This window comes from Carettochelys insculpta, chromosome 3 (genome assembly GCF_033958435.1).
Source record: "Carettochelys insculpta isolate YL-2023 chromosome 3, ASM3395843v1, whole genome shotgun sequence".
Taxonomy (NCBI): domain Eukaryota; kingdom Metazoa; phylum Chordata; order Testudines; family Carettochelyidae; genus Carettochelys; species Carettochelys insculpta.
In genome coordinates this window covers 104,830,421-104,841,187 of record NC_134139.1, presented here as the reverse complement: position 1 = coordinate 104,841,187, position 10,767 = coordinate 104,830,421, and the positions used below count along the sequence as shown (strand labels likewise).

The window sequence follows — 10,767 nt, the reverse complement described above, 5'->3', positions numbered from 1 at the left end:
ATAAAATACTTTTTAAATGAAAAGATGAAATGAAAAATCAAAATGTTTTTCTGCTGATAATGGCAACACAAGACCTGAACAACATTTTATAAATGTTTCTCCACAATGAGATTTAACCAATTTATTGCAACTTCTGATGCTGTTGAAAATGGCATTTTCAGATAGAAAATTGTTAGGTGAAAATTTCCCAAATTGCTCTACCAGGTCATATGAGTCTCCCTAAGGTAAAACCAAGGAGCAGGACCTCAGCAGCACTCACAGGTGTTTGTCATCCCAGTAGCGTTGAAATGAGCCCAATGAGCTAAGAGCACATCTGTGATCATATTTTGAGTATTGTCAAAACTGAGCAGTGTCTCATGGGTGGAATTTATGTAGTAGGCAGATCTTGGAAGAGTAGCCCCCTCTTTTTACTTTTCCCCCAACAGAGCTCTTATAGGGAGATCTTTGAGATGTTGGATAATGTTACTGAAAAATGTGCAGATCCAGGGTGGGAATCTTAAAAGTTTCAGAAACAGACAAAGTGGAAGGAAGCCACATTTTAAAATTTTCTTTGAAACACACATGTTTTTTAATTATCCAGAAGTTTTCCAGTACTGTTTCTCTCTCTCTCTCTCTCTCTCTCTCTCTCTCTCACACACACACACACACACACACATGCTGTTTCCAAAACAGGAACCCAATTTTTGCATGAGATTATCAAGGAACATAGGAGCTTACTTTTGGTTCTGCTGGTGGGTGCCTCACACCCTTTCTTGGAGGCCCCCCACCACTCCACCTCTTCCCAACCCAGCTCCACTCCTCCACACTTGAGATCTCCTTTTCTGAGCATGCTCTACCCACTGCTGTCACACCTTTCTGTCCTCTCCTTCCTCAAATGCAGGGAGTGGGGAAAGGGCACAGAGGAATGAGGGGTGGGGAAGCTTCTCTGAGTATCTGATCAGTGGTGTCGCTGCAGAAGAACTGATGGGAGTGACAGGCCAGCTGCTGAACAGTTAATTGGCAACCAGACTTAGGGATACCACAGTAGCAGTCCTGTCCAGCTCCATGTGGGGACAGCCCCTGCTATTTTTTTTCCTTGAGCACCCTTGGGGTCGATACTCTAGGGCATAGAGAGAGAGAGCTGGTGATAAACCAAGAGTTTGTATGCACTCTGCAACTTGTTTCAGTAAAACAGCAGCATCTCAGGTAGTGCTGAGCATGTTGTGCTTGTTAATCACCAGGATGAGTTAGAGCAGAGTGTTAACATTTTAACTACTTTTTTGGCTCTTCTATATCATCAAGGACATGCAATGCCAATCACATGAGAGTACTTTATTGAGACCCATGCCTTGCCTTGGAAGTGTTCTTGAGGCTGAGAAGGGTGCCCATTAATTTGACAGGCTAAGGGAATAATATTGGGTAAGCAACACTTGACTGAGATAAGCAACACTCCACTGGGAGTAGAGTTCAGCTAAGAAAGAAGAGGTGGGTCTATGGTAAAGCCAGGAAGTTGACAGCAGAAGGGGGCCGCAGTGTGGAGGCCTGTGGTTGCTTTCTAGCCTCAGGGAGGAAAGGAAAAAAGCAAACAGAAAATGGAACCCCTGGGTGTTTGCTCTGAGGGAAGGGCATACCCAGAGGCGAATGGAGAAAGACCCTGACAGAGGCAAAGTAGGAGCAGCCCAAGACGGAATAGCTAGGTTTGGGACAGAGTGAACATAGGCTGCTGCTTGTAGATTCCCTGGGTTAGAATCGGGAGGTGGGGAGAGCCCCTGCTCCCCTACCAGCCACTGGGAGAGTGGCATAGACCAGGCAATGGAGAAGAAAACTGGGTTGCAGAAAGAGAGAGAAATAGCTAGTTGCTTGAATGAACAACAGAAGTGGGTATTGGTTTTGATGGGACTAATCTCCAGAGAATCCAGAAGGAAGCACTTGAAGCAGTGAATAGACCCCATGAAAAGGCTATGCATTTTTTTCCATTACTACTAGTGATCTCCTGTTAAACAGTGATCTGACACAAACTTTATTTAACAAGCAGGGAAGTATCTATTTCTTTTGTTTTTCTGTGCAATTAATCAATTTCTTTTAAGATCTCTGGTGTACTGCACGTTTGATCACTGCATGTTTGATTTGATTAATTAAAATAGTTGTGTTTTGTTATGATCAGGGCCCTATGAATTTTGCAGTTCCATCCTGCCTATTTGCCACAGAATTCACTCCTACCCATATCATGGTGCTGCAGAATCTCTGCCATCATTTTAAAAAGTGGTATATAAATTTGTCTACTGCCTATAGTTCTGCAGGCAACACTGAAAATGTGATCCAAGTTCATACAAGGCAGTGATGCCCACTGGCCTGGAAACAGCTTTAAACAGTAGCTCTGAGAGGCTTGAATCGCCCCATTTGTTTCAACCAGTTCTATGGAATTTGGCATTTTCCCCAGATGCCTCAGCCTTCAGCATTATTGTTCTGGAATTCACCATTGTGAGGCAGCCAGGCATTTGCATCTTGTTTTCTGTCTCCATGGTCTTCTAAGACCTGACTGCAGTATTCTCTTACTCTTTAGCTTTCCCCACAAGGAGAATTTCAGTGAATTACCGTACATGTTGAACTGGTCCTTGGAAGTAGGCAGATGCAGAGTACCAGAAGTATAGGCAGATGAGCTGTGATAACTACAACATTGTACATATGATGATGCACCAGAAAGAGAGGACCTGAGTCATGGAGGCTGGCTACAATTTCTCCCCCATCCCTCCTTTCAGGAAGTGTAGGTGGAAGGAAGCTCTCAGGGAACAATTAGAACATCACAGGGTTAAAGCACTGGGGTAACAGAACTTGCTGCTTGATATAGGCATTGTGTTCCCTCTAAGCTGTGCCCTTGTGAGGCAGCTCAGGAGAGATTCAAATGCCACACAGCTAACTAGCAGAGTACCCACAGCCGGCAGCAGCCAGCAGCCTGTGTTTCTATTGGTTGTGCATATCTGCACATGTCTCAGTGCACATAAAATTTATTCCATACATGGATGGAAAAAATTAGAGGGAACATTGGACAGGAGCTCAAAAATCCATCATCCTTGAATATAATCAATATAAAAAATAATCTGGCAAACTTTACACAATGATTATTTTCAGGTGTGCATGTATAATATGAGGAGATAGAAATGAAGGATTATTTCATAATCACATAAATCAACATTTCGGCAGAAGGTAGGGGTTGCTGAGATGGAATTTGGTTATTTGCTGTATGCCCACCCCCCATCTATAATGCATCTAGGGTTTTCCAGGGAATTACAGAAACTTTCTCCATAGACACTACAACCCATTGCTAACCTTGATAATTTCCTCCTGCCACCCCTGTTACAGATACATCTCTCAAACTCAGCATGACTAAAGTGTGTCAGTCCAGATACATTCTAATATGAGACCTACGGGAGATAATCCAACCAACTCTTCTGTAAAGTTGCAATAGAGATGGACAACCCAATGAAAATTTGACCCATGATCACGCTGAGTGTCTGGTTCTGTTTGGAGAGTAAGGAAGAAAAAAGCCAGTAAGTATTCTGCATTCTCTCCAGAATGGGCAGTGATTTGTTATTTGCCACTATATACATATTGGTCCCATGGATTGTCTAACAACTCTCCTTGTGGCTTGGCTTAAGAAGCTAAGCTAGACCATTAGTTTCACTCTACCTTTGATATTTCTGGTTGGTGAAGGCCTGCTTAATGGGGGAAAGTACAGCTCTAATTCCATTTAACAATGTATGCTTTCTACAGTTCTAGCTCAAACTGGGGCCAAATGTGGATTTCCATTTTAGACCCTTTTTATTACAGCAGTGGCTGCTAGTGGCCATTACTGTTGAACCTGTAAAACACCCACGATTATACTACTCTATTCTAATGCTCATAACTTTCCAAAACATTCACTGCTGTGTCTGAAATTTTCCATTCTTGGTCTTTGCCTAAAGGTGAATTTTTATGGAAAACCCAAAGAGAATACATTCAGCTAGTTATAGCTTTTTTAGAGTTATAAAAATATGAGAAGAACCATATTATTTTTCCCATAGGAGGGAAATTGTTCTTGCTCTCCCTCTCCTTCCTTGGGAATAATTTGAAAACGAGTGAACTTTTAAACTTTTCCTCATGCATAATTTTAGAGACTAGTATGTACTTTGAAAGGGGTGGAGGGTACGAGGCTACAAAATTTGAAAGCTATGAACATTTCCTGAAAACGTGCCATAGTGCATAAATATAGAAAAGAGCCTTCGCTTGTCAGTAGTGATCTTAAACAAGGGTGAAACCCATTGGTACGTGCAAGTATTTAAGTGGATAAGTGTAGCCCTCTGATGTTGTACAAGAGCTTTAGTAAATGTGCTCCCCATTTCTTTAGCCTTTTTTCTGTCCCGCGGGGTCTGTCTCTCTTAGGCCTTTTCTTCATTATGCAGTGGATCCACACTGCAGTGGACAATTCAGTGGCGGTTGATTCATTGCACCTGCATAGATGTGATGAACTGATCTCTGAACGCTCTCCCATCAACTCTGGCACTCCACCAAGAGGAAAGAGCAGCCAGAGTCAACTGGAGAACAGTCCCCATGGGTCTCACCACACAGAGGACACAGCAGTAATTATGTTGACTTCAGCTGCACTATCTGCATACATGAAGCTGTGTAGGTAAGATGGACGGAGGTGCAGTGGCATGGGGTTTAATGTAGACAGGGCCTTACAGAACGAGCACAGCACAGGGAGCTGGGAACAACTGTGTTCTACTCTGTCCTCTGCCACTTATTGTCTCTGACAATGTTTTGTACCATGGGCCTTGTTACCAAAACACATCAAGGTGTACTGCTTACTACTGTGAGCAACAATCTCACTGAAATCCTGGAATCCTGCATCCTGTGCATTAACCTAGATTATTTGTGACTTCACTTTCCCCATCTGTAAAAAGGGGACAATAGCATTTAGGTGTTTCCTATGGTGGTTGTTGTTAGGCCCAGCTAAATAACTTTTGGAAAGAGCTTTGTAATTGCTCTGAACCCACAATGTATGTGTGAGGTGGCAGGGAGGGAGTGAGGCGGGGAGTTCAGAGGTGCTATCCATCAAGGATAGTATGACAGACAAAAATGCACATATGCATGTGCAGAATGTAAAATAAACTAGTTTTCTGTGAACACTTGTGCAGGTAGAACTCAACCATGCAAATGTCTGTGTCAAGGCTCTACAAAAAAGGGGTCAACACTGGCTGAAGCAAACACATGTAAGCTGCTACTCCCAGAAATATTAAACAATTATGTATGCCTGACTAATCTATTAGGCCACAGTGCCTCCCATGCAAGACTCTTACGGTACAGCACACAATGAATGGCAGCCCGCAGCAGCAAGTCTCCAAGCCTGAGTCAACAGACTTGTGTTAACAATGTTGTGCTTGCAATGCAGATGTTGCAGCTTCAGCTGGAGCTCTGGCGCTACACGTCACTCTCCTCCCTAAACATGAGACCCCGTGATCCTGCACAAGCTACAATGTCCACACAGCTATTTTTAGTGCTGAAGCACAAGCTGGAATCTGTTGACCCAGGCTCTGAGATTTGCTGCCTCTTGCTGCATCAATGTACTTTTAGGGGCCAAGCCTCAGGCCATAATGTCTCCTTCACGCTTCCTTTGGCACCACAGAGCAACAGAAAACTATGTGGAACTGGACTCTGAAGAATGATCCCTCTTTGGCAGGGCAGGGCAGGGCTTTCACAGTCACCAGGGAGAAGTGTGCTGCGGGAGAGAGAAAGCATACCCTGGCTATCCTGGGATCCTGTAGCAACCTACCTATAGTGGGGGATCATTACAGGCAACCATAAATCAGAAGTAGCTTCCAGAATCCAGGGGGCCTTTGTCCTCATCCCAAACTGCAGTGAGCTTAGCTTAGCTCAGGACAGCTTGGAATGGAGGTCTCACCTCTCTGTGCCTATGTCTCCCTCCTAATGGGTAAGATGACATTACTCAGCCTCCTAAAGCCTTCCTACGACATGAGGAAGTGACTCGTAGCATAATAAAGTGCTTGCCTGGGGAGTGGGAAAGGCGTCACACTGTAGTGTGAAACCTGTGGACTGTAGTATAGTTTACCATAGAGAGAGAGGAAGGGTATGAGCAGTCAGGTTTCCATTCTATATCAAGAGGATAAAGACTGTAAAACAGGGTTTTGATTCTTTTTAAAAATCCAAACCACACAAATTCAGAGAGCCATTCCTTCCAAGGTGCCAGTTTTGCTTGAGAGCTGAGGTATAGCCTGAACTACCAGGCTTAGACTGAGGACCTGGTTCTTCTGTCCTGTGGCTGGTGAAGTCCATGTTTTGCTAATCTGTCCTTTCTTCAGCCTTCACTTTTTTGTACTTTATCTTTTCCCCATATTTTTCCATAACTGACTTTGATTCAGTCCCTTTCACTCTATCAAGAGTGAAGCCATCACCAATACCAGCCACCCCTACAAAGCCACAGATGACACACAAAAGAACAAACCAATCAACTATGATCCTGCATGGTCTCCGTTCACTTAAATAGGAAGCTGCAGTGTTACATTTGTCATTATGCAGGGCTGTGTGAGGCTATAAACCAGCAGTACTACTCCCATGCCCAGTCACATGATACAGAGATAGCAACTACTAACAAAATCTACTTGGCTTCTGCAGGAGCTAGATGCACCCTGCCTTAATGCAATTCTAGTATGCCAAGGTAAAAGTGCTCAGCTGTCTCTTACTCATATAGCAATGATGCAGAAACTTGTTAATGAGAATCTGCTTGGATTCTGAATGGTAGATTGCTCCATCTACTAGGAAAAAAAAATCCCCCTCATCACATACAAGTGAACCCAATGTCATGCCACTGACACCGTGGCCATGATTTCAGAGGTGCATGGTGGCCGCATTTCCTGATAAAGTCAATAAGAGCTGCAGAGCAGACACTACAGTCCAGAATCTCTGTGGCTGTCAACTGGCATAGTTTCATTGCCTTGAGCAGATCTCTGCTGGTTTACTTCTGCTCTGAATTTGGCCCTCAAGGTTAACACATGTACGGGGTCATCTGTAACGGCAGACATTTGGACAAGGTTTAGTGAGAGGGAGAGGATCAGCAGTAGCTGATAGGAGAGGACATCACCATGGACAGATTCCAAAAATGGCAATACTCTGTGACATCTATTTCAGACACTGAAGGAGATGAGCTACTTTACTCTCTCTCGTGTTTGTGGTTTCAGACAGTGGGGCTGATACAATATATGCTGATCACGGCGGTCAGTGGAAAACTGAGAAAGAAAGGTGGGTACATAGCTTTCTTGAGGGCATTGTGGTCTAGTGGATTACTCATGGGATAAACTGAGCCTAGCTGGCTACTCAGTGAGCTACCTCCTGATGAGCTGTTTGGCTATCTGTTAAATGGGTTACTAATTAATTATTCATGGACTATTTGGATAAATGAGTGAGTTTATACAGTGTTTTGAAAATATAAATCAGAACACATTGTAGGCATTATGAAATGCCGCCTGCAGCTTCATTCAACAGAGAGCAGCATTGCACAGGGAGAACAAAACATCTGTCCCTCCATTCTTAGTGCTACTTTCCACAGAGTTTGGTGGCTTGGGAAATCCTCTAGAATATTTGCCTGCAGAGGAGGAGGAGAGATAGTGGAAAGGGTATAGTTCTGTATTTTCTGTGAGCAGAGAAGTAAGCTAAAAAATAAAAGGAAACAAGAGAAAGGGACACAAGGTAGCCAGGGAACACCTTGGCTCAATTGTTTAGAAATCAGGCCTACAAAAATCTGATCTCTGTAATGTCCTTGGTTCAGCTTTCAGCCAGTCCTGTTTGGTGATGGCCTGCTTGCCATGTGCGAGGGTGGGCCTAGAAAAGATGAGTCAAAAAGTCCTGTCTCATTGTTTAAATTTGGCCCAATAATTTTTACTAACAGAGTTGCTTGCTGTCATTTGGGTTCCTGCAGTTTGTGTAGATTTTTCAGACAAGCCTTTAAACACTGAATTTCTGTCTGCTCTTTGTAGGATGTTTTCCTTCTTCAAACGTGGCTTCTTGGTACAGGTTGAGCCTCTCTAATCCAGCACTCTCTCATCCAGCAACATTCAGCAATCATCCAGCATGATTTTAGTTAGCCAGATGACCACCTATTACGGGTGTTGCCAAGTTTCTTATGGTATCAGGACCTTTGTTTACAGACACCAGTCCTGTCTTTCAGTGTTCTGTGCTGTTATTTAGTCCTGATTTATCCCTACATGTCTTCTAAGAGCCCAGTAAGCAGTGGAAGTGTTGGTAATGCTACTAGACGATATTGACATCACATGGTCTGGCAAATTCTCTCATTTGGCACCAGTCAGGTCCCGAGAGTGGCAGACTAGAGAGGTTCAAACAGTGTTTGAGTTTCGTTTGTTTCTTCATTTGTTTTGGTTCTTACTGAGATTTAAAAATTCAAGACCAAAGACTGGGATAGATTTATTCCTGTGCAGGTGCCAGAGAAAGGATAGAGGGAAGACAATTCTTGCCTCATTTTCCTGGTGATGTTTGGGCTAGTTCAGAACAGTCACCTTCAGGATTCCTTTAAATTGGACCCCTACTGCACTGGCCACTATGTGTGTCTCAATGGCACCATTGCTGTTTCCAGAGCATGGTGCATGGGCCAGGAGTTCTCTGATGGCTGCTGAACCTGATGCAGAAGTAACAGTCCTGTCCACAGTCAAATTGCACACTAGAAATGCTCTGAATCTGAGCTCCAGATTCTATCCTTCTCTGATACTGGATACCACAAAGCTTGATCTAGTTCACCTAGCAATGTCTCGCTCCATCTACACACTGACCTCACCAACCAGAGCAGCATTCTGCACTCCTTTTCCAATCATCCACAGAGAGTCCAAAGTGCGCTAAATCATCTCTGCAAGCCTCCTGTAATATGCACGAGTGTCTGCCTCTCTTTCTATTTCTAGACCCTTCATGATCTTCAGAGCCCAGCACACTTTTTAGGATCCTGCAATCTGATATTTACTTGACATGTTCAAGTAACCTGAGTCTTTTCGTACTAATCCATGTCCCCATGAATGACACACCAGCTCAATTTAACACTTCCCCATTTGTCACCCAGTCTTTCCATCCTATTCAGAGCATTATATACAAACATCTGATATGAAAGCTATTTAGTCTTTTGAGATGTTTGGTATAAGTCGTCCACATTGCTGAGCCATATAGATGAGTGGATAAAAGACATGTCTCATAAATATGGATTTTCAAATTATTTGATAGTGTTATTGTTTCAGGCCCCATCTTGCAAAACCAAAGTTCCTGGCTGCTTTGCCAATTTAACTAGCAAGCTCTGCTTCAATATTTACATTGCTGGTAACAGTAGAGCCAAGGTAGCAGAACAGGTCAAGAACATACAGACAAATATCATCAAAAGTGATATGTGGAACTGGTTCTGAAGAGGCTTGGTGCCTGACAAGTCTTCAGAGATTTTGCATGAATCAGAGAATTTGGTAGTAAGATGTTGGAAAGCATCAACACTGAGCAAATAGGCCACTCAGGATGATCTCCTTCACCTTTGTCTTGGCTCTGAACCTTGCAATGTTAAACAAACCTTCATTATGTGTAGTGCTAAGATAGACATCTCTCAAACATTTTGGAATGCATGTTGAAGCAGGAATGAGAAGTAAATATTAAACAAACTAGGAGCCAGAATGCTTCATTCAAGTTCCTGTAATGTAGGTTGGGCATCCAGAGAAGTCATAACTTCAGACCCTTGCAATTTATCTAAAACATGATTTGCTACAGATTCCCTTGAGCATAACATTCCACAGTGCTCAAACCACCTTTCCAGTTGCTTTCCTTTATCAGTTATGATATTAGCAGCCAGATCTTTCAGCAAAGCTGTGTTATTCTTTAGCAGCCCAATGGCCTTTCTAATGCCCCCATACAACCATCTATTGCTACATGTATTATCCACCCATTGGATGCTATCACAGAGACCCAGACACAGTATTTGAGCGTACCTCCTGGAAGTTATTTAACAACCTTATCAGCTTTCCTTAGGCAGCTGAGTGAAGCAATAATGGGCATAAATTTGTAGATGATCAGGGCAGCAATTTTTCTCTCAATAAGAGGCAATAGTATCTGTGAATGGCAGCCTCCGCCCCTCAACAATTTTTCCTAGGAATAAGTGCTGAAGATCTTGATAAGATGGCCACAGGAATCTGAAAGATACATAAAGAACTGGTGCAGCTAACAAGATTTCCAAACAGTCCTGTTTGGGGATGGCCTGCTTGCCGTGTGTGAGGGTGGACCTAGAAAAGGTGAGTCAAAAAGTCCTGTAAAAATTATTGGGCCAAATTTAAACAAACAGGCTGTGTCTACACTGGGCCAAAATTTCAAAATAGCCATGCTAATTGCCAAATCAGAAAATATTAATGAGGCGTTGACATGAATATTCAGTGCCTCATTAGCATGCTGCTGGCCACGGCACTTCGAAAGTACCACATTTTGCTTGCGCACAGCTTGTCTACATGTGGGTCCTGAAGGAGTAAGGAAAGAGTATGATGTAGGTTTTGCTATCAGAAATGAACTTATGTCATTATGTGACACTCCTATTGCAATGTCCATACATCTCATGACACTTTGAGTTAGTCTACAGAATGTATTCATCAACCTTGTCAGTATTTATGCTCCAACTCTGCCAGCTAGTAATGAGGAGAAAGAGAGATTTTACCAACAGCTGGAAGAACTGGTTGGCAGGATTCCATGGAAGGAACCTATCCTAGTGCTTGG

At 43.2% G+C, this 10,767-nt stretch overlaps 1 long non-coding RNA gene across 1 annotated transcript; it reads left to right on the top strand.

Annotated features, from left to right (window-relative positions):
* The first annotated feature begins 4,607 nt into the window (after window positions 1-4,607).
* LOC142011514 (uncharacterized) lies at window positions 4,608-7,248 on the top strand. Its single transcript, XR_012645104.1, has 3 exons — window positions 4,608-4,645; window positions 5,154-5,228; window positions 7,212-7,248. It is a non-coding gene; the product is annotated as an uncharacterized LOC142011514 (long non-coding RNA).
* The last annotated feature ends 3,519 nt before the right edge of the window (window positions 7,249-10,767 follow it).